General features: G+C 50.9%; 1 protein-coding gene and 1 long non-coding RNA gene across 3 annotated transcripts in view; one reads left to right on the top strand and one right to left on the bottom strand.

The window, feature by feature from the left end:
* Positions 1-25,000, bottom strand: part of LOC125948358 (rab3 GTPase-activating protein catalytic subunit) — a 112,577-nt gene that overhangs the window by 30,003 nt on the left and 57,574 nt on the right. The gene's annotated exons all lie outside the window — the stretch shown is intronic.
* Positions 1-25,000, top strand: part of LOC125948367 (uncharacterized) — an 88,336-nt gene that overhangs the window by 19,994 nt on the left and 43,342 nt on the right. The window contains exon 2 of the long non-coding RNA XR_007468568.1: positions 23,842-23,881. This is a non-coding gene — a long non-coding RNA (uncharacterized LOC125948367). The remainder of the gene's footprint in view (positions 1-23,841; positions 23,882-25,000) is intronic.

Genomic DNA, 25,000 nt, shown 5'->3' with positions numbered 1-25,000 from the left:
CTGCCATCATCAGCATCATGCCAGCGCATCTGCAATTATAATTTTCCATAACCTAAATATTGGTCCAATTTCGGTTCGGTAGGACCGGCATGACCAACGAGCGAGCGACGACGACGACGACGCCAACGACGCACATGCGAAGAAAGTGGCTGGACAAAACCGTGACAAATCACTTTTTCGGGGACTCGACATTGGCGCGTGATCACCGTGACCTTGTTTAGGAGTGTGGAACGGTTGCCAAAAGCCTTTGCTGGTGGTCAGAGCATTTCTCCGGATGCGTTTTACTGTGAAAATGTTTCTCGAGACAGTCTGCCAGGAAGAGTATGTGCAAGATTGCATAAAGAATGGGGTTTATTAAGTTACTTCTCTTTAACTTGAATGATTTTCATGTCTTTGTGCCTTTTAGTTGCTCTACCTCTTCAGTAGGTTCATCTTCAAATGCTACTCCAATTATATGAATGCCTATCGATCTGAATTTAATTGTGAAATTCTTCTCACTAGCAAACATATTTTGTTGAGTATTGGTTTAGAGATTAAATAAAAAACATTCCAGTTTATTACTTACATTATTAGTATACAGAAAGCATCCAGAGTACGACATAAAGAACCAAAAGTAGATGTTGACATTGCATTTCAACAAACGATAGATCTTCATTGATATCCATGAAGATGGATGGAGCCACATTTTCGGCAACTGAGGCTAACGCCCCGGAAAACCAAGTTAGACTAAACAGCCAGAACAGGCAGGCTAGACAGAGACCGACGGACACGGTCCGTTGAAACACCCGCCAAAGCCAAACGATGCGAGACGACACGTTGTCAGAACCGAGCGCACCGCTTGAGATGCTGATCGGCATCACAAAAGTGACGTAAATCGCGTCAACGATCGCCGGAACAAACGAGCATTAGCCCTAAAACCAATCATAACGAACGTAACACTCCGGCCACCGGTGGATCATCCTTTTCTTCATCCATCGTTTTCCACCGGCTACGCACCTTTAACGCTTCATCACGCGCGGTCCTACGGTCTAAGGTGCTTCAACCCTCTAGTCCGGAAAAAAAGAAGCAAACCGGGGAAGAAAAACAAAAATAAAACGAACGAAAGTAACGAAAAAAAAAGGGGGTAAAAGAACTCGACGGACTCGACGCGTTCTCGTGTCCAGCGAGCGTCCAGCTGTGGCACGCAGTGAACATAATCTAGCAAGCGGCGAGCTGCGCGCGTAGCATAGCGATCCCCGCAATAAAATGCGGATGAATTATTAACGACAACGTAGCCGGGTTCGCCCGACTGGGTTCGGTCGCAACCACTTCATCTGGCCACACACAGGATATCCTTCGGAGGGTAGTATCCCATTCCAGTGATAGACCCGTGAGTAGCTGTTTGTGGCTTGTGTCTAGTAATGTTGTTACCGGCCAGCGCGCGCACACACACACGATCGGTCACACGGATCTCGCAAAACGGATCCGTGCCCAGCGAGGGTAACAATTGCCCTCCAGGCCGGCCAGCGGCGAGACCACGTACGTCAGAGAGAGAGAGAGAGAGAGAGAGAGAGGAAAAAAAACATAAAAATAGTCTCGAGGAAAAACGTGAGAAACTCTACTCCGTCGGTGAAATGGATATGACAGGATAATTGGCCCACCGCCTACCCATCACATTGGCGCCGGAATGTGTGCGTCCGTGTGCGTCCTAGGACCTAGGCCATGGGGCGAGTCGCGACGCAGAATGAAATGATGAATGAATGAGTAGTATATAGCGCTCCTGCTGCTACTGCTACTGCTGCTGCTCGCATCCATATTTAATGATGAATTATTTTTTCCACTCCATGGTGAAGGATGTTTATGCCATTCTCAGCCCACACACACACACACACACGCACGTACCAGGAACCGGGACCAATGGCCTGGCATGGCAGGACGAAATAGAAGTAGCTCCGGGGAAACGTTGATCCGCTCTGCTCTCCGGATAAGTGGCGCATCACATCAGACTAATCGACTTCAGTGAACGCACACACACACACAGTGCGTGTACCGGTGTCAATTACTCTAGGAGACCACTCCAATCCCAAGGCCACCGCCACCAAAGGGAGCAGAAGTTTTAATTAAAAGCGCGCTCACACTCATTAGTCATCCCAACCCAAAAAACACGGGCGGAGGGGGGGACGGAACGAGAGAGTATCCATTTTGAAAGGTATTTACTTTCAATTTAACGGCCCAAATCGCGGTCACTAGGGAGGAGGGGATGCGGACGAACAATTCGCGCTCAGATTTTGGGCCGCGGCGCGGGGGGAGACCATCCCGTGCAAGCGAAAGCCGCGGGGGACCGAGCCGGGAGAAGAGCCGAGGTATATATAACCGCGAACAATTCCGCTTTGTTGGAGGTCCAACAGCGGGGCCATACGATGATGATGCTGCTGCTGCTGCTGCTGGAGAGCGGTTACCCCGGAGCAAGCAGGTTGAGGGGTCGAAACAAGCGAAACAACCAAAAAACGACAAAACCGCAACTCGCGATTGTCGGCGATTGCCAGCCCTGCCCCGGGGGCGATTTGTACCTGTTAACCTAGATTCCGGCGCATTCGATGCCATCGTTTGCGGTGCGGCGTTCGATACCGGTTTCTGTGTGAAGGGTCACCTCACCGGTCTTCCTCTCCTTCTCGGGGCACGGGAGCAACAACAAAAAAAGGGTTTTGCGCACTTGATCTTTTGCTGCTGTTGCTGCTGCTTCACGTTTTTTTTCCGACCAGACAAGCCAATCCCACCACTTCACCGAAAAGAAAACAGATTTTAGGTCGATAGCCTCACAATCAGGTGCTAATGCGTTGCCGGCCTATTAGCAGGCCGTCATCGAGTGAGCCTGCCCCTGACCCTGGCGAGTGTGTGAGAGAGATCGAGCGAGAATGAAGATGAGCATGAGGGTCGGCCGGAATGAATAGAGAAAAAAAACCAAAGGCCCCAAAATCCGATATACGAACCGTTAGCTCCGAATTCTCCGTGTATTGTTGGGGGGGCAGCAGTTCCCGGTGGATCTCCATCTCATCAATCATTCTATGCAAAGAAGAGTGTTCCGATTCAACTGCTGCCTTACTTTCGACGCAGCAACCGGAGGTCACAAATCACCGGCGGCAACGAGAGCTTACGAAGCAAATGCCACCGTGTATCGAGACCGTTTGTCCGCTTTGTCAACCCCGAGAGAGCAAACTGCAACAAACTACTGACTGAGCTGGCAACGAGTTCAACTGCACTCCGGGATTAGACATTAAACTGTACATGCAAAACGACGCCATTTTGTACCATTCGTTAGCAGATTCCAGCACGTTTGCGATGGTTTCGATTCTGGATAAACGTGTTCTTAGGCGGGACGGGGAAGCGTTGGGTACAAACAGTAGGCCATGAAGAGTAGACCTACGGAGAGCTAAAGGTCTAGACCGGTGCAACTACTGACCCACATACCGACCTGCTGCTGCTGCTGCCGGCACCATTGCTCTCTTTCTTTCCCTCTCCTTCTTTCTCTCTCTCAAACACACACACACACAGACTTGGCCATGAATGTTGGCGAAGGAAAATTTATGGCCACCGATGGAAATCACCGTAATGTGTACACGCGCGTGCACGCCACACATTGCGCCATGCCGACGGCCGCCGCTGACCGGTTGCCGGTGTCGTCGGGGCGGGGCGGCGCGGGGCGATTCGGTCGGGGTTTGGGGTTATGTGTGTCGAGGAGAAGCCGACTGGAGGAAGCGCAGTGCGCGTGTTGGAGGTGGCACTCAAAACGGGTAATCTTCATCACTCGCAACTCGATGTGCGCGCATCGCACAGCATAGCGGTACGCCGGGCCAGTCCGGGCCATTCCGTTTTCTATCATTCCCTCACCATGGCATGGCCGTGGCCGTGGTCTTACCCGAGGTTAGACTATTACCTCGCTCGAGGTCTGCACGCGCACCACGGTGTTATGTTTGGCCAAGAAGGTTATACGGACGTCCGGATAGAGATAAAACCGAAGCGGGAAGTGGAATGGAGAAGTGAAACCTGTTTTCATCTGGAGCGCTCGTTACGCTTTCCCCCCTCAGTGTGGCCGGGAAACGAAGGTTTGGCAAGCGGGTTGGTGAGGTGACGCAGCCTCTGAACCGGTTATAACCGGTACCAGTGCTCATCCTCATCCTCACGGGATGATATAACTAAAGCCCGGTGCCATGTTGAGGCCAAATCATCGACACTTGCCACTAAACCGAACCGTGGTAGATCCCGTTCCCGGTTCGAAGTTGGTCGAAGGCTTTTTTGTCGGATTTTTCAATGCAATCGAGGATCAACAGATGGTCCTCCAGAGCACGAGAAGTGGTACAGAAAATGAAGAAAAGGAGGCGAAACGAAAAAAACACAGAAACTGGCTCGACGATGACCAGGAGTCTGTAAAGGGCGCACTATTAAGAGCAATCAGTCGGCGAACCAAATCGGGCCATTCCATCGGGTTCAGGTTTGAGTTCAGGATCGAGCGGCCAGGGCCAGAGCAGAGCTAACAAGCTGCATAAAGAGGCGTGTAGGGATGTTGATGAGTGATTGATGGTGGCTTTTATCGTGATTTGAAGTTGAATTGAGCTGATAAAATGTAGCTCAAAACTACACACTGACCCAGCAACAGCGTGCGAGCAGTGATAACATAATGGCAAGCGCACCACCACCACCACCACCAGCACACGGGCAGCAATCATCCCCGGACGTTAGAATGCATTGAAATGCAGAAAACACGTGCATCGTACACGTAACCATCAGTCATGCCGGGTGTGTAATGGAGCGCACTCGGCCCCGACAGAGAGTTAGAACAAGCCAGCTAACTAACTAACTGCAACTGCTTGCTTGCTTGCTTGCTTGCAACCGGACCAGACCAGACCGTCCGAGTGCAGTTGCAGCAGCAGTAAATCATGTGCATTTCCATCGGGAAAACTATTTCCAGCACTTCCGCTGCCTAGTCCAGTCCTAGCGGTGGTACGGGACTCCCTCCCTCGGTGCATATCTCTAACGGAACCACAATCGTCCGGGGAGGCTGGTTATACCAGCACCGCACACCTCTTCGCCTTTCGGTCTGCCAGGATTGGCTTGTTACGCATGTTTTGCCACGGTACAGTGGAGCTTGCTGGTTGCAGCTGATGGCACTTCGGATAGCCGAGAGCTGACTGATAAGCAAACATTCCCTTCTGTGCCTGTCTGTAAATGTTCTCGTTCAGCTCTCTCGCTCGCTCACTCTATCGCGGCATGTTAATCAATTGCATCTCCATGCTCTCTCTCTCTCGACTGGCTAATCATATTTATCAACCGAACCTGCTGCTGTTGGTCTAACACCTCCGGATCCGGTTGTGCTGGAACGAAATGGTGTGAAGAACCGCAACAAACTCTATCATTATTTGGATTTGGATTTGGGGTTTGGATTGAAAAAAAATGGAAAAATCAAACCATAACCATGCTGCCATCCATGGGGATCGCGCCAAGACGCAGACGTCGACGCCGAGTTGCTGAGAACGTCAGTTGTGAGACGGTGTGCAGTGAGGCGGAAACTTGATGATGAGCCGATGCCGATGCTTCACACATGGCCAAACACATGCACGCAACGTGAACAACGTGTAGAGTTTGCACCTAGCAGCAGTCTAGTGTGCGGGGTGCGGGGAGTGCGTGTTGCTGCATCATCAACTCTGCCGACGGCTCCATGACAACTGAAACACTAGCCCACTATGGTGGGCACGCCGTTATCTGGAGCAGCAAACGGGACACGTTTCTAACGGGAAACGAAGACACTCGGCCGGGCCCCGCCGGGCGGAAGCCGGGATACTGGAACCGATAGGAGGATAGGATTAATTGACTCTAACGAGAGATGCGAGAGCGAGATCGGTATCGGTTTGGTGTTGAGTAGTGGTGGTGGAGTGCGGAGCAAAAAAAAAACACACACCATAATTAGTTTAATGCACAACAGGTTCCCCTTGCCACATGCCACGCCACCAGTACAGCAGCAGCCGGCGGCCATCGGTAGGTGCTGAGTTTGGACTTTTTCCGCTTCTTTCCGATCCCCCCACCCCCCGCGGTCCAGAGCAAAACCGATCGATTCGGGCTCGATCCGGGGAGCGGGGAATGATCAGATTAGAAACCTCGTTCCCTACAGCCTCGTTCCCTACAATCAGTGTGTCAACTGGACGTGGAGAACTGTACTCCCAAGGAACCATAACGAGCTGCCACTTCTTATGCTTACTTGAGGAGGAACTTCGTTCGGTCGTTCATTCGCTCGTTCGCTCGCTCGCTAATACTAATTGTTTGCCCGAGACAAATGTGTATCAACCTGAGCGGTGACAGGTGTGGAAGAGATAGAGAACGAAAATGAAACGCTGTCCGGGGATATGCAATCAACTTGTGCCCGTATCTGCGCCCCTCCACAGTACCAACAGTTCCTCACTTTTCTACTCGTTTCCGCTGCTGGCCAACTAGAGGTCCTTCGTTTCTGTTTCCGGAAACAAATGGCGGCAATTTGAGCGCGCTACAGCATATAACATTCATAGAGATCCACTCTACACTGCTCCAGGAGCGCACAGCTGCGGTCCGTCCCAAGTGGACACACATCTACCCCTTGCCACGTCCGCACTTCCTGGTCCTCTTCAGAAAGGGTCACACCAAAAAGGAACGTCGTCCATGGAACCGTGGCGAAGGGGCCGGCATGGATTTATAGAAAATATTTATCAACACAAACATCATTAAAATTGCACGGTACACTTCATTCCGAATGTCCACAGAGCCGTCGTCACCAACGCCGCCGTCGCCGCCTCTCGTTTTGCTCTCTTATCTCTTCGTTGCTTTGGTACGGGGGATCCCGACGAGGTGCCAAGGCAATCCTGTGGTCCTGCTGCTAGTGTGTCGGATTCTCCCACTTTTTAATGGGTCACTAGCACGCGTTCGTCTGCCTTGCGTCTCTACCCCATCGCTCTTTCTGACCGGTCGCATCCTAGGCCGAAGGCCGAAAGGACAAAAGAAAGGCACCCCCTGGGGGGTGGAGTGGCGAGAGGAAACGGTTTACTCTGGTGTCCCCGGTGGTCGTGATGTGCGCGTGAAGTGGTACCGGTTGATACCATATGCTTTTCATAAGAAGACGACGACGACGACGAAAGTCTTCTTTTGTTAGATGAACGAGCGCAGAAGGACCAGAAGATCAGTACGGAGGACCCGGGGTCGGCTTTAAAGAAGGAAGAATAAGCCCAGGAAAAAAGGGCGTCCATTGGCCCCAACCAACACCATCAGCACCACGCTGCCGGAAGGAACTCGGAAATCTTGAGACAGTTTAATGGAACCGCACCGGTCGAGGGTGGGGTCGGAGGGAAAGGGCGCTCAAAGTGGTAAAAATAGAACCCCCCCCCCCCCCCCCCGATCCCTTTACCAAGTGGTCCTTGCCGCGCCTGGCAAAACGCTTCATTCTCGTCCCTCTACTCAAGGGAGCGAGGGAAGTTCTAGGAGTTTGCCTCCGGAAACAAATGGTAGATATGGTAGCGGCGCATGAATACGAAGAAGATCCGCCGTTGAGGAGTACCTTCAGGGAACGCGTTCGCGCCCGCCCTGTGCCGGTGTCCTATATGGATATATGCGGCACACACACGCGCGCACACTCCTTGCTCCTGGAGAGTGTATGCAAAGTGGCATGGATAGAGTGGAAAAAAAAAACGAACGAAGGAGAAAAAAAAACACCCTTTTTATTCCATTTCTTCCCGATAGATGCGCTCATGCAGCGTAAAATGAATCAATTTCTCAAGTGACAAGGATTAGCGAGCGGGCGAGCGAGCGTGAGCAATATTGGAAACGAAGGTCCCGGAACGAGGTTCCTTTTTTTTCTTTTGTGCCGGTTGCTGCGATCCGCATGATCAGCGCCTGCTGCGATGTTCTCTTCATTCCATCCTAGCGCCTTGCATCTGGAGGTGGCTATAGAGAGGTGCACCGGGATGCACTCGCTGCGCCCGGGTGCTCGACCGCGAAAAACCCGACGCGGACTTAAATTGCGAACGACAAATTAATGCCCTCCCATTGCCGGGCCGGTGCCCGGTAACAAGTAGATAGAGCGCGGGGGTTCTGAAAAAAGAACTTTTCCTTAAGATGCTACCATCACGGGGGCTGACAGACTATCCGCGGAACTCTGTCTGTCGGAAGTCGGGAAAAATTGGGAAAAAATTAAGCTGCCCTCACCCGCGGAATCACTCAAGCGCCAACAATTGCTCACGGTTGGATGGAGGAGAGCAAAAGCGAGCGAGTGCCCCCACCATATATCTGGCTCTCTTCATCATCATCATTATCATTATTCTTGTGTTAGCCACTTCTTGCCGGATGTGTGTGTGTGTCGCCTTCGACATCACTCTCGATAGCACGGATGGTATTCAAAGTTATAGACGACATTCATCGGGGAAAAAAAAAACCGGGAACAGCACCGCCGACTAGGATACTAGGAGACTTCTGGTAGTGATCCTGATGGTGCATTAGCGCGTAATGAACGTAGAATCCAGTGCAGGAGGCGAAGGAGTGCCTTGAATGATGTTCAGTTCAGCTGACAATAATTCTATGCCACGAGATGGTTCATTCTTTATGAAATTTATGCAACACGCCCACATTAGGGCCTTCCCTTCCGAGGGCCTGAGAACTAGAGCGATGTGTGTGTGTGATCGTACTTCTCGTCTCGAACATCTGCGGTTGTTACTGGCAAACGACTGACTCCTAGGGACCGTTGAAGGTAGTAAAAGTAAGTCGAGTCGAGTCGAGATTCCGCCCGTCCGTCGTGACCTCGTAACAAAATGAACTAGACGCGCCCGGTCTGCGTCTGTCATTTGCATCCATCAGCCTCCTACCAGCCACTCCTCCTAAGAGACGCTAAATGATTCGCTAGAACCCCGAAACCATTAACACTCGGCTGTGATATCGCCACGGTGGTCCATTCTCTGCGCGCAAATGGCTATCCATTTATCATCGGTACAAGTGGCCATGCTATGCAGACCCCGCATACCATCTCAACCGTTGGCCACCGACCGAAGCATATTGTGACATTTTATTCAATTTTCATCCAGTAACTCCCAACGAACGACGAAATGCTCTAGATTCTAGTAGCAGCAGCAGCAGCAGCAGCAGCAGCAGCAGCAGCAACAGAACTGTGCGCCATAAAAAGTAAAGTCACACAAGAACCTTATCCGTATCGGTGAGGGGTTCGTTAGTGATGCTACATTTACACACAGCATCATCCTAACCCCCCGGCAGCAGACTGGCCGCCCCCCCGAAGTGCACGCATCGTTGCGTTTTATGCGAGGGAACCGGTTGGAATTGGAGTTTCAGTTTCAAGAGAGCCAAGGGCAGCCAAGGACCGAAGGCGCCTGTAAATGTGACTTATTCGCTCACCGCGCGAGACAAACGGCAACAATTTAGTAGTTCATTCTCCGGCCGAAGGAGCAGCAGAGGCAGCAGCAGCAGCATCGTCGTCATCGGAACGGAAAGTATGATGATCTTGATTGACGACGATCGTCGCTCCGCCTTTTAGTGTACCAGGCACCACTCACCCGCCATAATGCTTAATTTCGGGGCTCCATCTTTTATGGTAAAAATTGTAATGTGTTGTGTCGCACACAAACGCACACACACACATCCTCCATCATACTCGTTTTTAGCATAGATAAGCATAACTCCAAACAGGGACCGGGCAGACGACCGGGTGCAAAGTGCAAAAGCGAAACTCCATCCATCAAAAGTGTGTCGCCTTTCGCACGGCCGCTAGTGGATGATGCAAATGTTTATAGCAACTCTCCTCCCTTTTTCCTCCTTCTCCTTCTTCCACCTGATCCTTCTTAGCGCCACCCACTTTTATGACTTTTTTATTGCGTCACGAGGATCCTTCTTGCCTCGCATGTTTTGCAGTTTTGCCACAAAGTGCATGCTGCTGCTGCTGCTGCTCTTGCGTGTTCAGGCGTGCCTCTTGCGAGTGGCCACTTTCCCGGGTGAGCCTGGCACGCCAGCTGCCATTTACCAGCAGGTTGTCTCTACCGCGGAGAGAACCAAGGCGTGGAACCAAGCAGAAGGTACCAAGGGAATAGAACGCGAGGGCGCACGGGAAGCCGGATGACGTCGAGACGGCGCCACCGTTACTGCTGCTACTGCTGCTGCTGCTGCTGTTGGCGAAAGGTCTCCTCGGCGCTGCCATAAAGACGAAACAACAAACAGAAAGAAAAACAGAAAAACAGAAAATGCAAAAAACTGTCCCTTCTACTACTCCTGTTAGTCCCGCGGCTGCCGCTGCTGCTGCTGCTGCTGTGTTTGTGAATGTCCTGTCGGTTCTGCGTAAAAGCGGCGCGGACAAAAACAACTCATCGACCGAGCACTGAGCGATGATGACGCGATGGTACGCCGGTAAGGACCTTCCGCCTTAAAGAGTCAGTCAGGTGGGTTTTTACCGGCATTCCTGCAGTGCACGTGCTGGCTGCTGGCGGTGAAATCCCGCCGGTGGTACGTACGGTGGTTTGTTTTGCTGGCCAAGGAGGAGATAGTTGCGCAAACATTACGCCACTCATACACACTGTGCTCCATTACTCAGCGTGGCGGCATCGACGTTAATAATGCCATTATCTGCCTCATCCACGCCACGAAAGCCGTGGTTACATACGCGGTCGGAAGGAGGAGGAGGATGAGTAGGATGAGGAGGATGAGGGCTAATGGTCCGTATGTAGCACACACACACACACATGCCACGTGACGCAGGATCGCGGAGGTCGTCGTCCTCGTCTCTAGATGAACGTTATACTCTCCAGCATCACGGTCTCTTCATGTCTCTCTCTCTCTCTCTATCGTTATGTTGCGCGAGTGGAGCATAATTTCTTCAGCATCATCAGCACCGTCATCACGCACCGGTGGCGTCATCAATTCTTCTCAATGGCTCCTCTCTCTCCACCCTTATCACCGTTCATCCGGAGCTTCCTCCTCGCCCCACACGGGGGAGCACTCAGGAAGCGGGCCGACTGCGCGGAGTGCAAATTTATTATGATCTTAAAAATTAATTAATGCCAAGAAGCGTCGCCATTTTTTTTTTGTGTAGTATGCCATCTCCCCATTCCCTCCGGTCCCACGAAATTTAATTAGAAACCGAAACGGAACGGACCAGAAGCACCAGAACGGAGCAGGACTCACTCCCTCGCTCCCTAGTTGATGGCGTTTACTTCCGGCGTTGCTTCCGGACTGGAGAGACTGCTGGGGAGGAGAAGGGCGACACACGAGCTTACGCTACCATGTAGGCATGCCAGAGCTGGGGCCAGTTAGTATACTGAGCCCACAGTTAGTGCAATCACAATCGCACTATGCGGAGCCGAATGACGATTGCGCGCACACACACACACCACTTGTCATCCCTTTTTGTGGGTTGGTGGGCGGTGCAGAAAGGATGTCCGTTCTAGAGTCCGTTCTAGTACACTCTCCCCCGTCTGCATACAACAGCGTGCACCACGATGCCATAAAGCATGGAGCGAAATTTGTCATTTCAGGCGGCCCAACGCCAACGTCAGTGACTTTCGTTTGGGAGTTCGCGGTCTCGAGAGATATTTGTAAAAAGCGTTCCGCAGTTCTGGGACGCACACACACACACACACACACACACGCGCGCGCGCGCGAACAGTTCGTAGGACATCAGCATCATCTGCTTCTTCTCCAGCGATTGCACGGCACTCTTCGGTGTGTGTGCGCGCACACCCCGATGAATGAGAGGGTTTTATGCTCACGAACGTTTTTGTTTTTTGTTTTTGCTAGCCTACTCTGTGCGCTTCTCGACTGCAGACCGTTTGCTGCGGAATCAATAAAAGTTCTCGCTACCACTGCCGCTGATAGTGTAACAGTAAAATTGCAGCCCACGAAAGAGAAGAGAGAAAAAAACGGAAAGAGCAAAAGATATTAAAAATTATGCAAAAAAGTAGAAATTTATTTTAGAAAAAATGCGGAAAATGAAAGAAGAAAATGAAAAGAGGGGGAAAAACCAGTCCAGCAAGCAAACACTTCACTGGCAACACTGTATAGCGCGTGGTCGCCTACTAGAACAGCCGCCGCCGGAATCAACCACCACAGAAGTCAAATGAGTGCAAGCAGGGCAACGACTACGAGGACGACGACGACGACGACGACGACGACGAAGTTGAATAGATAGAATTCCCGGGGGGGCATTTTTGTTTTTATCCGTTTTTCGTCCCATTTTCTATGGCCTCTAACCCGGGGGGTGTCTGTCACACGGGCGGGACGGGAGGATCGCAAAAAAAAAACGACGAAGAAAAAGAAGAGGCAGTAGTTGCGACTAGTGCCCCCCCCCCCCCCCCCCCAAACCCCATTCGTCACCCTGTATGCTGACATTCATTTCTCGCGATGCCTATCGAGCGATTTGAAGCGCGCAAAGACCGAACACACACGCGCGCACACAACACCCGCCGGATGATAAATGTCATTCCACTTTAACGCTTTGCCCTCCGGACTCTCCCCCCTGCACCCATGGCGGTATATAGAAATGCAGATAGCGTTAGCGATTGTAGCAACAAAACAACAAGCGAAAAAAAATGCGAAATGCTCTAAACTCCTGACATCACGATGAAATGCAATTGCAATTGCAGCCTAACAGGGGTGCCGGTGGGGGCGGCCAGAGGATATGAATTCAATCGAGAGCAGACGTGACGTCACATTTAATAAGTGATTCGTAGATTCGTCCACCACCGTACCACCGGGGTCCAGGAAAAGCAATTAAATGTCCGGCCGGAGTTTTTTTTCTATCCGCGGTTTCCAAATGTCCTGACCATTCGGGATCGGGATTCAAAGTTCACCGTTTCACCGTTGGAATGCAGCTCTCTAGTCATCCACCGCAATGCATCGTGTGTTCGACGGTAGCATCACAATGGCTGATGTTGCTGTCGATTATTGGATTTTTTGGGTGCCATTTTCACGATGGCGTATCTGAGCAGATTCTGGGTATCATATTTTACGGTGAGGTGCGTGCCGGTTCTCAGTGCTACAGTCGAAAGGTCGAGCAGTAAACGAAATGATACGATCCGGGACGAATTTATTCCAACCACATCCGCATGTGTTACATGGTGTCCCCGCAGTAGAGAGAAAAAACGACCAAAGATGTAAAACAGACATCATGCCAGACAGTGCCAACATTGCTGACGATGGAGACGAATCTGAAGCTCTCCGGCACGGTAAGGATCGACAAGAATTCACGTGTTCCTTCCGTTGCGAGAGTCCAAGATAAACATAATGGACGTACATTTGTCACCGCCAGCAGCGACTCAGTGAAAGGAAGGTAGACATCTTCATACGACCCAGGGCTACACTTCTTCTACAACCCACCCAAGCCTTCACACAAGGGCTCCACGGTCGTTGCTACCGAGATTCGTCATTTACTCATTTGCGTATGTGACGTGAGTGTCTGTCAATGTCAAGACATTTTAAATTCCATCTGTTGGCAAGTTATTTGTCTGCTCCCCCCCGGGGGAGTTGCGGGGGAAGAGACACGAATGCTACTTGACCAGAACCGACGACATATTGCTGGTTCCTAGAGAAGAGCATTCTCCTGAGGTATAACGAACAATTGGTCCGCAAACCAACGATGCAATGTTTATCATTACAAACCCGGTGGCGTGATGCTGGTCCATAGTTACGATCTCCGCAGCCCTCTCTGATGGTCTGAGTAGCCTACGTCGTTGAACACACGGGGGGCCTACCGATACGGCACAACACAATGGAAGATTCACCTCGGTTCAATTCTGAAGGATCCTCTGCATGAACTGCAAATAATGGCCCTTGGGTTCGTAAATAATGTTTGAATGTTGTATTGAACGAAATTTGAATCCTTGAGCCCCGGCGTATGGCTTTGACCCGCAGGCAGTAAAAGTAAAATTTCATTAAAGCCCCCCTCACAAGGCAACCCTTGGATGCATCTAGCAGGCCGACTGGCCGGTCGCCATAGTCGCCTACTCCCTAGTGAACGATACACGGCTCCGCCAATGGATGCAGTGCAGGGGAAAATTGTGCTGTGATTGAATTTTCAAAAAACCACACAAACGGGCTGCCGGCCGGCCGGCCCGGAACACCCAGAATCCAATAGAAGTTCAATGTTTCCGCTTCCACCAATCTCCCTTTTTGGGCCCCTCTAGACCGTTATACAATGCCGTTGCCCTAGAGCATGGCATGGCCGGCACTCCGTTACCATCTTTTCGGTCAATATTGAATTTGCTGGCCGGCCACGGACAGTTTTCCTTCGCTCTGTCTCGTTTTTGCCACATCAGCAACACTGGCCGGCCACCGCAGACGCACACACACACACACACACACACACACCGGCACACAGAAAAATGTGATGAGCATTTCTAAAAACTATTGCCCAAAAATCGAACCATGTTCGCTGTGGCCCCTATCCGTGGCATATCTCGGGCTGCGTGTTGGCAGATTTTAATCGATCCTGATGGCCGCCGCTGCCTGTCACCCCTGCTTTTCTCGTTCTTTGCTTCTTTACAATATCGCAATCCTAAATCTCCCGGGAACGCCATGGCCTTAATTTATTCACTTGACTCCCTCCTCCCCCCGCGCTCCTTCTCTTCTAGGGAAAAAGTCAGACTTTCTAGCTCGGCTCAAAAATTGGCCACAAAACCGACACGGGGCATTTGGTTGCGAGAAGTTTGATTGAAAACGACGTCCTGTGTCAGCAGCCGATGTAGACGGTGGTGGTAGTGGTGGCGGCTCGTTCTCCTGCTATCACTGCCGTGCGGATCGCGCGCAGTATCGGGATATTCGCAGCTAATGAACCGCGTGATATGGTACTACCGATGAAAGTCGTCAGTCAATGGTTTTTTGTGCACGGACGGAACGCCGGAATGGCGCGATTGCTTATGCTGAGCTGCTTCCGGAACAGCGCTCGACGCGAAGTGTCACTTTTGGTAAAATATGATATTTTCAAATTGCGTTTGACAGCCGCTGACTCGTGGAGATATAGCGTTGTGTACGCCATTTTCCCGATGAATGAAGCGGCGCGATAAGAGTTGGCAGGTTCCTAATTTAAAGTTGGAATGCCGGCGGTAGTAATTATGCTTTACAAGGGGGCCAACGATGGAAATCAGAATGCCACTGGATCTGGTCTGAAGAGGAGCCCGAGAGAGGTCGTTTATTATGTTGCTCAATTCATGCGAAACCGCGGATTAAGATCAAATGGCGATGAGCATGATGAGGGCTACGGTATGTGTCATGCGCTCGACTGCTTCTTAGCGGAAATCAATCAATCAAACCATAGATCAGAGCGTACTTGTGCGTGTCTAGCGCTGGAAATGATTTTCATAATGAAGATTCCACCGCGAGGGTAAAAGTGAAGATTCGCCCGGTCAAGAGTGTGAGAGAAATGACACCCCCCAGGTGGGGGAGAGGTGAGCTCCACCTTCATTGCAAACATTGACATTCCCCCTCCAGTTCGATGATCAGAAAGGTGCCACGCATGATTAGCCGATTTGCGAGTTGTTTGGACATCCCGCAATTACGCTTGGGTCAATATTGACCACATCACAGTGTCCGGTCCGGCGACACGAATCCGTCATCCATCGTCGAACGTCCTGGATGACATAATCGAGTGTGGAATGTTTTTTTGGTGTCATCAGCAGCAGCTGATTGCCGTGCAGTGGCGGGCGTCCGTCTTGGCAACGTTCAAGGGTCCTATCATGGCATACCATGCTGCCCGCAGATCATCACCGCGGATTGGTATGGCGAGAATGGTGCTCTCACTCTCTCTCATTTTCTCTCTCTTTCCTCGTGGAATGTTTGTTCACGCGACAAATGACCTAATCACTGGCTCGGACACACACACACACACACACACCATTGGGGATGATGAAGGGCATCGACATGACCGTTTAGCATTCCGACATGACAACATTCCACCATCAGATCGACCTTCCATTTCGTAGGATTTTAAATTTCAATTTTGAAACATCAATACAAACGCAATCGATGTGCGCTCTTCTCCGGGGTCACGCGCTGTACGCTTATTGATTGTAGTGCTGGGGTCATGCTGGTCGATCAGCTGGTCACGGAACAGTAAGCTAAAACGAAATCAAAGGGAAAGGCTCAATCTTCAAGTGAACGAGTCTCGTGCCGTGGCTGTCACACCTGTCGGCCAGCGTCGCCTACTACGCGTTACATCATCGCCCGGTGGTGGCAACATCGTGACCCAGCATATTGGCCACCATGCTGAGGCCATCATACTGTGTACATGCCAGAGCAGCCTGTAGCTCTCCAATTTTGTCACTCGGAACGACCAGAAAACTCCACTCATTTCTCCTCCATACCGTCTAGCCACAAAAGTTACAATTTCATTAGTTGCCACTCTCTCCGTCTCCGCCACCGAAAAGGCACCCCTAAAAATGGAGGAAAGCAAAGAAGGTGAGGGGCCGCCGCACGACCCCGGTGGGCAATATATGTTTTGTTTTCCTTCATCGCTCACTACCACCACACATGCTCGATAAAATAAGAAGCGAGAAAAAAGCGCCATCCAGCAACATAAAACACTTGATCGTTCGCCTTGTCCACACCACACTACCAGAGCTTATAACAGACACTCGCTCTCACTCTTCATCGACACCCCCCCTTCCCAGGCCACCTCGCTTTTCACTCGATATGTGTGTGTGTGTGTGTGTGTATGTGCAAAGTCACTTTCAAAGTTTATTAACTACCTACTACCGACAGGCGTTTACTGTTGTTTACTTCAATTTCTCTTCTCGCTTCTCGGGTTTTTTTTTGGGTAGGGAAAGGACACACTAGAGGAGAGAGAGCGCTTTACGCCTCTGCGCCAGGAGTGACAGTACCGACTCCGGACCGCCGCCGCCGCCGCCCGGAGGATGATGAGAAAATCGGGAACAAAAAAATCCCTCAAAATAAAGGGAAATCCCCAAACGATGACAGCCAGCTGCCGCCTACTGAGGCAGCGGGGGCCGCTTCTCTTCTACGTCCTTCCTTCGATCCTTCTGACACATCGCTGAAGGTGAGATGAGCCACCAGGATCGAAGGAAGCCTTCGGTGGTTAGTGTGCTACCAGTACAAACTGATTTTCGTTCCTCGAGTGAATCGATTCCAAGGTGTGGCTGGTGCTACTCGGGGGGTGGGGAGGTGAGTTCGAGATGGATGGCGTTAAGGATCTGCCTGAGTGGCTCACTTAAAGAACAGCGTAGAAGCAGAAGAAGGGATAGTCAACTTTGCCCAGAGGCACACACACACACACACATAGAGCTGGCAGCATAGAAAAGAGGAACGAAACTGGAGGCTACAGCCAGAAGCCAATTTAAAGTAAAACTTTCTTCCATCTTCGGGCGTCGGCTCCAACCGGAAAGCAACGCTCGATCCTCTCCTCTGAAACACGTAGCCTCAACCACCGTTTAAAGGGCGACGGTGGTGGTATCCGGTGGTGGGGTCCGTTTGCCGTCTCGTTAAAGTTTTTGTCACTTTCCCTTCGTCCACAAACGAGCGAGGCGCCAGCGAGAAGCTCCAATGCTCTTCATCATAATAGTTTTGCTTTCCGTTTCGCTTTCCACCCTGGCTCCCTGTAGTGTGCCCCCAAAACAAAGCCCTTCAGCATTAAAAAAGAAATAAAAACCGGACAACGCCCCAGGTCCCAGAGAGGTATCATGTTCTGGACACATGAATTAATTGTGGCATTACCGGGGTGTCGTCCCTGGTGGTGATGGACCTCCTGGACAACACCACTGGACCAGAGTAGTGGGGAAAAGTAAACGAAAATCGATTACGCCACTCGCACTACCTGATGGAAACGAAAAGAATAGAGTGAATGCATCTGCATTTGCATTAACCCGGCGAGTGCACCATTGAAACGGCAATAAATTGGTTCCCTCTTTTTGGCTTTCTCTCTCTCTATTGGCACGGAACGTCAATGTCCCTCCCGGTGGATGCTCACTCGCCACAAGCACTGCAAGCGAAATGACACCTAAATGCACTTTTGGTGAAGCTCGTTCGCCGGAGCCGTACGAACCCGTCGTTGTGACGTACCGTGAAGCTGCTTGCTTGACGCGTCAGATCGAAAAGCGATTTTTTCGTTTCGCTTTTTGGCGAACCTTCTGCTGCTGCTGCTGCTGCCGCTGGTGGTGTCCTTCTCCTGACAGATAGACAGCCAGCCAGCAGCGGCAGCAGCAGGCGCCAGGTTGTGCCTTCGCCTCCTAAGACATGCATTTTTAAATCAAACCAAAACACGACACAAGCATCACGTTGCCACCGTTGCCGGTGAGATGGCAGAGTGCGAGATTGACGTGTGTGAGATGGCGTTCGGTGCCCCGCAACCACAAGAAGCGTGAAAGCGTGACTGTGTGTGTGTGTGTGTGTGTGTGTGTGTGTGTGTGTGTGTCAAGAGTCCTGAAGGAAGCGCGCATCGCCGGTAGCACCGAAAAACGCCAACAAAAAGGGCACACAATCCATCCTTAGTATCCGTCGAGATCTGTCCGAAATCGCTCGTCGGACCGCTACAAGAAGCATCCTTCAAAGGATTGCCATGACGTCGAGGTCCCGGCGGAATATACGGAACTGAAAAATACGTATTTCGTTGTCGAGCCGACAACGGCGCAGATTGCACTCGTGTCTCGGTCGTTCACGGCCTTTTTGCTGGCATGATTCCGCATTTCCGCTCACAAAAACCAAGCCAATCTCCTCACCATTGACTGGACCGCCGAGGCAAACGGAATATGTCCAGGAACAATTGGACGAATTTGTGACAAATTTCTGTTATAACACGAAGGCTGCAGCAATTCTGCACGACTCTAGAGGTGTTGACTTCCTACTGCTCCATGGATTGACACAAGGCCTTGGTCCCTTTTTGGACACACCCCGCAGGCATCACAAAAACCGACCCCCCGATGATGAGCTTCACTGTCACTGTTCACTGGTCTCCGCCGAACCTTCTGTTCACTCATTTCCTCCCTCTCTTCCCCCGGACATTTTTCCCCGCCCCGCCATGACCGAGCCCAAAGAATGGACTTCCGTTTTGCGGGCGGAAAACTGAGAAAAACTGACGAAAAGAATGGAATTGATTCAAATGAAGACACCCGTTTCGTCCCATTTTCTCGGGGTCACATCACATTGTTTGTTTGTGGTCCTGGACAATGATGGCCAACGGGTGGTGGATGCAAAACCGACGCTGACGACGACGACGACGAATTCACATTCCGGTCGCGGTTCCAGGAAATGTGTTTTCACTTTAAAAAACAAAAACCACACGTTTATGCGGGTTGCCTGCCACGCCCCGTGGCTCATCATCATCATTCGACATTCGGGGGGAAACAATTCGGGGAGTGATACGACGGATTGCCACGGCCACTTCGTGCCTCCCGATGCGACCGGAAATGTAATGTAGAGGAAAGGATGCACTACAGGGCACACCGCTTTCGCTACCAGCCAGTTTGCTGATTGCTGTTGAATGGCCGCACTGTCTATTCAAACGTGGAGTTTGGGTAGAACCATCACCCCAAAGCAAAAAATGCCGTCCGAAAATGAGGTTGAAAGTCTCTCGTTTTGACCACCCGTGCTGCGTTTGACCATCGGAAATGGATCTTTGTGTTCTGCAAACCGGAACCGACGGGGGGGACACTTCGACACGGAATTCACCCAGTTCCGTTTTTTTTGTCGCCCGACGATGGAGCGGTTTGTTTGGGTTTTTGGCCGAACCGTCCAACGCACCACGTGCTGCCCCCCTTGTCCTGACGAGTGAAAATGAAAACCGAGACATCCGAGCAGCGAGTTCGCGCTGCTGTTTGCCATTTTCGCTCACTTCTTTTTTTCAGTTGATTTTCCCTTGTTTGGCTTTCTTATGCTGATTGGAAATGCGGAGACAGAGTGTGTGTGAGTGTGTGACAAGGATTTGACCAGAAATTGACACAGACGTGCACGGTCTGGTTGGTGCACCGACTGGGTCTGGGTGTGTCAACAGCAGAAGGTAAAGAGGAAAAAGGAGACCGTGGGGTGGGGTTCCGTGAGGTGATAAGGTTGGAATTTTTAATCGAAAATTGAAACCCTGTACCGTCAGTTTAGGGGGGAAACGAGAAGGAGATAATGTGAAATGCTAGGAGACGTTCGAGTTCGAGGACAGTGCTATAGAAGATGTCTGCTGACAGGTGGTGGTGATGTGCAATGTGAGCGTTCAACTACTTGCGCCATCGTTTGCTGGAAGGTTGAAGACACGGGAAATTCAATCAAAGTTTAAAAACAAACAGAGAGACAAAGACAATGTGAAATTGTATGTGTGAGAGAGAGATGGAGACGAGCTGTATGGAAACAGAACGCAAGGAAGAAGTCTTTAACGCAGGTTCCTCGGATTGGAATGTACTCCCGTAGTTATCTTTTTGAAATGTAGCTCTGCGCCAGAGCTGCTTTGAGATTCAATTCAATAAAGACTCTTTGAATTTACCGCTCAACTCGCATAATGCACACCTCCACCTACCAGAGCCCTTCCTTTATGTCACTTCCTGTTCCCGACAACTCCCGGTCATCGTATCGCATGGCCGACAAGCGGTGTTACGACAAAAGCGCGCGAACCGGCCAGCCAGTATTTTCCCTTTTCCAGCGCGACTGACTGCATCACTCTGGATCTCTCTCTCCACGTGCCTTGAATGGGCTTTGACGGCCACCGGGCTCGTCGATGGGAAACAGTGACGCGAGACCAAAGATCGGACCGGACAACACCGATTCCGAATGTCTTTTATGTTTCGGACCGCGGTCACCGGGCTCATTTGCATTAATTCATGCATCCGGCCCCACGCATTATCTCGAGCGGCGTCGCGATGAGATTGGAGAGTTTTATGCTTATTTATGCTGCTTCCTTTCGCTTTCTGGCCCTGCTAGCGGTGGTGAGGCATTTTGGACAAAAAGACACTTTTTCGCCCGAATTTATCCCTCTGGTGTTGGGAACTGGACTGCTGGACGGGCGCGATGACACAATCCAGCTGATAACTGGTAGCCCGTGCTGGTATCTTTTCCTTGTTTTGTTCCATTTCTCTGGCGGACCTAATCAGGGATACCACCATAAAAGCTCGACTCGCGCGTTACGTTGACAGCGATGAGCAATGAGTGCTATGAAGCTGGACTGGACACTTCAAACATTTCCAACAACAAACCATGCTAATGAACGATGCGTTACGAAAGCAACTGGAACTGTAGGCAGCGACTAAACTGGGAAGCTGCGACAGATTAGTGGTTGGTACGCTCTCGGGAAAGGCTACTTAACAATGCAACCGAGCCTCCAAATGGAGCACCCAAGAGTCCATTAAACGCGTACCAGCGCGTACTTAGCTAATGTTTTGCAATGATTCCCTGGTATGCTACGTCGCTTTACGTCGCACCTCGCTACATACTTGCACGACGACGAGTAGGCGACGATGATGGCGATGATCGTGAGAAACTTGACCAGCACCGCGCAGTCCCTCCGTTCGGTAGCGAAGCGAATGGGCAATGGCAAGACTCTGCACTACACGGTAGCGGCATCCATTCGTTGCAGTCCATCAAATCATACGTGGAGTCGCGCCGTGGAGGACTGGTTTTAATGATGTGTCCGCCAGGCGCCTGGCAACCTCTCGCCAGGAATTCTGGCACCCGCGCCGGAGACGAGGCCAGGTTCACACGGATGTACCGCGAGTGCTAAACCATGCATACACACACACACAAACACACGTACAAAAACAGGTCGATTCTTCGTTTTGAATAGAACGCGCGCCGGTTCCCAGCTAGTACGGTCAGCGTTCCGATCGCGGTTCATCCATCAACCTGCAGACCGGACTGCGATACGATTTCGAAACGTTGTGGAGTCTCTCCCCTTGTGGGGTTGGGTTGTCCACAAAACATTGGTGCCGACCACACACACAAACACACATGCACGCACACGGACAGTTCAATCAAATTAGCCACCGCAGGCTCACCGCGGCATGCGAGATGGTGTAACAACATTGGTGGCCACCGCGAGCGCGACCAGCATCGTCACGCCAGGATCTCGGCGATCTCACCGTGTAAAGGCACCGTGTGGCCGGACGGCCAGGCTGTTGCTGCTGTGGTCGGTGGTCACCGAATGTCGTGCCGTTTGAATCGAGATCACGAGCGAACACAACATGTGTTGCCAAACGCCGTGCTGTTGTTGCTGGAGGGTTTTTTTGGTTTTGAAAAACCCCAAAACCTTGTTTCGGTCTTCGGTGCCGCATCAGATGGATTACCAAGGGATCACACACGACCGCTCCACCACACACAAACACACTCCATCACGGACTCAGTAAAGCAGAAAATGGATCAAAAACCACACAAACCACCTCTCGCTAAATTGATGGCGATGCACTTGTGGCGCGATGATGCTGCTGCTGCTGCTGCTTCTGCTGCATGTAATAATCAATCGAGCATAGCGAACGGACGACCGAACGAGCTAGTGCCCGTTCATCCGCCTAGCTCCAGGTCTGTGGTCGATGCATGCCGACGAGCAACAATAATAATCTCATGCAGACACACGCGCGCCCGTGAAGCAGCATTGTTGCGAAGACACATTCCCGTCCCGCGCTGTGGCATATCCAGGGGAGTCACTCCATCGGGGGAAAGTCGTCGGAGAGCATGTGTCGAGCATGTGGATGTGGTCGTCATTAGCAGTAGCAGAGGGGTTTCGAGAAGTGAAGCTGATTATGGTTGTTAATCGAAAAGTGAGCGAATCACAAGCGGCATTACACCAGCGACCGCACCACGGATGCGTTCGACGCGGATGGACGGAACGGAACGGACCGGAATGCACCGTCCCCCAGGGGAAGAAGGATTAGGTTCCACCAAACGATCATTAGGGTAGGCCAAATGCCAAACGATACTTAGGGTGGTTAAGGAGCGATTGATTAAATTGTATGACTAAATGCCATCCCCCCAGGGAGGAGGGCATGCATTCGTCGTGCAAGGGCAATGCACTTGAAGCATCCCATGTAGACAATGGCTCTGCAGGGAGGCTCGTTGGTTTTGAGTCGTAGATTTACAAGGGATGGTTTTTGCGTTGCAGCAAAATTATCGTTTATCAACGATATAGAAAACACAGAGAAATCAACTGAGTGTATTTTCGTTATAAACCTGCTCGTTGTTCGCTCAGTTTTCTTATTTCTCATTTGACAACAGTACTAGAATCTTTGACAATGCTAAGGGTATAAAAGATAGCAGAAATTAAATCAATATACTATATGTTTAGTTCATTGAATAGATATTGAATTTTTATTTCATTCAATTGAAAAGGCCCTTTTTGCCATATTTACAATCCATCTTAATCCATCCATCTTCCATCTTAAGAAAAGTACTTCAAGAAGAATCATATTGCCAAGAATCACTGGAATGCGGAAGGTTGAACTGCAGCTGCTTTCCATAACTTGCAATCAAACTGCATCCATAGACAGGACGGGATCACGCAATAGGCAGACAATCATTTTTAATCTTCAATCAAAATTCAGTTAAGCCTAGAGTGGCGCTGGATCAAATTTATGAACTTGATTTACAAGTTTATCTACTTTTATGTTGTTTATGTAAGCATTACAGCCCCACACAAAGCGTGTATATATTTCAGATCCTGTCCAACAACCTTTAAGACGAGCAAGCGGATGAACGGATTGTCGTTTCGAGACGATCGCAAGCAATCCCTCTTCTATTGTCTCTCAGAAGAGACGAAGACAAACGGAGGCCCACTGTTGGTCGCGGAAAACTTTATCTAAACAAAAACAACCATTCAACAGCGCCACGACGTCGCGAGTCCACACGGATGACTAATTCCGTTCTGTTTGTTTCTCCCTTTTGCAGCGTACCCGCAATCCATCATACAGAGACGACGACGACTGGAGTAAGTTTCTTCTCTTATTCCATCAGCAGCACCAGCAGCAGCAGCCGGTTGCACCATTCTGATTGAATTTACTTTACCCCCAAACGACCGACGATCACAAACATCGCCGTCGTTAACCGCCCTTTTTTGGAGGGCCAGGAGGGGGAACCACTATGCAAACTTGTAATCAGCGGTCAGCAAGCACTATTGACAGACTCCTCTGGGTCTGGTGTTGGACTGCCGCAACCACCGTCCCAAAAAACAACAAACAAAAAAACCACAACAAGGACAATCTTTCCGTCATAAAACACAATCGTCGACGCTCGGGCAGACCACATAAACACAGAGTGGGATCGGAATTTGATTGATAAACTTTAGCTGTAATCAATCAGACCCGGAAGTTTGCATTTCGACGCGTTCACTGTTGTGCAAGCAGTCACCGCAGCGACAGAACGCGAAATATACAGACAAACAGAGAAAACCCAAGTGCACGCCGAAGCCAATGAAGGCGCGTCACGGTGTCGCTCGCTCTGTGCCAACAAACCGGCGACGACAACGATGGATTTCGGATTTATTGTTATCGGCGTTCCATCATCCACTCTCTATCTCATTCCACCCCCCACCAAAAAGGCCCCATCACTGGTTCGTGAACTGATGAAGGTGCGGCATTCGGTTGTTTGTGGCAATCGATCCTGCCAAACACACACGCGCGCATAGTCACGGCCTTCTCAGTTGTCGTGGAGTTATGCGAAATGAAATTAATTAAGCCATAACAGCCATCCTGCGTCGTTACGTCGGACATCGGTCCGACCGATGGGAGGAGATGGCCAGGGTCAGCAAGGATTGCAAGCAAGCAAACCAGTCACTCTGCTCTCTGCTCCCCGACCTCGGGCAATTCAACTCAATTCGGTTTTGCAAACGGATGGCAAACGCGTCGGTCGTGGCCTGTCAGCTGCAGTAAAAGCAGGATAGAGCACCGATTGGGGAGACAATGTTGGTTGCCACAAATTTCAACCGGCCACCCTCTGACACGCCTTCAATCGCTGCTAGCACTTTAAAGCCGTCCTGGCGGTTGCGCTTGAAATGCCCTAGGTTCTATTAATATACCCGGAACCCGGCCGCCGTCCGCGTGTCAGGATC

The sequence above is a fragment of the Anopheles darlingi genome, chromosome 2 (genome assembly GCF_943734745.1).
Source record: "Anopheles darlingi chromosome 2, idAnoDarlMG_H_01, whole genome shotgun sequence".
Taxonomy (NCBI): Eukaryota; Metazoa; Arthropoda; class Insecta; order Diptera; family Culicidae; genus Anopheles; species Anopheles darlingi.
This window is presented reverse-complemented; position numbering and strand designations above follow the sequence as displayed.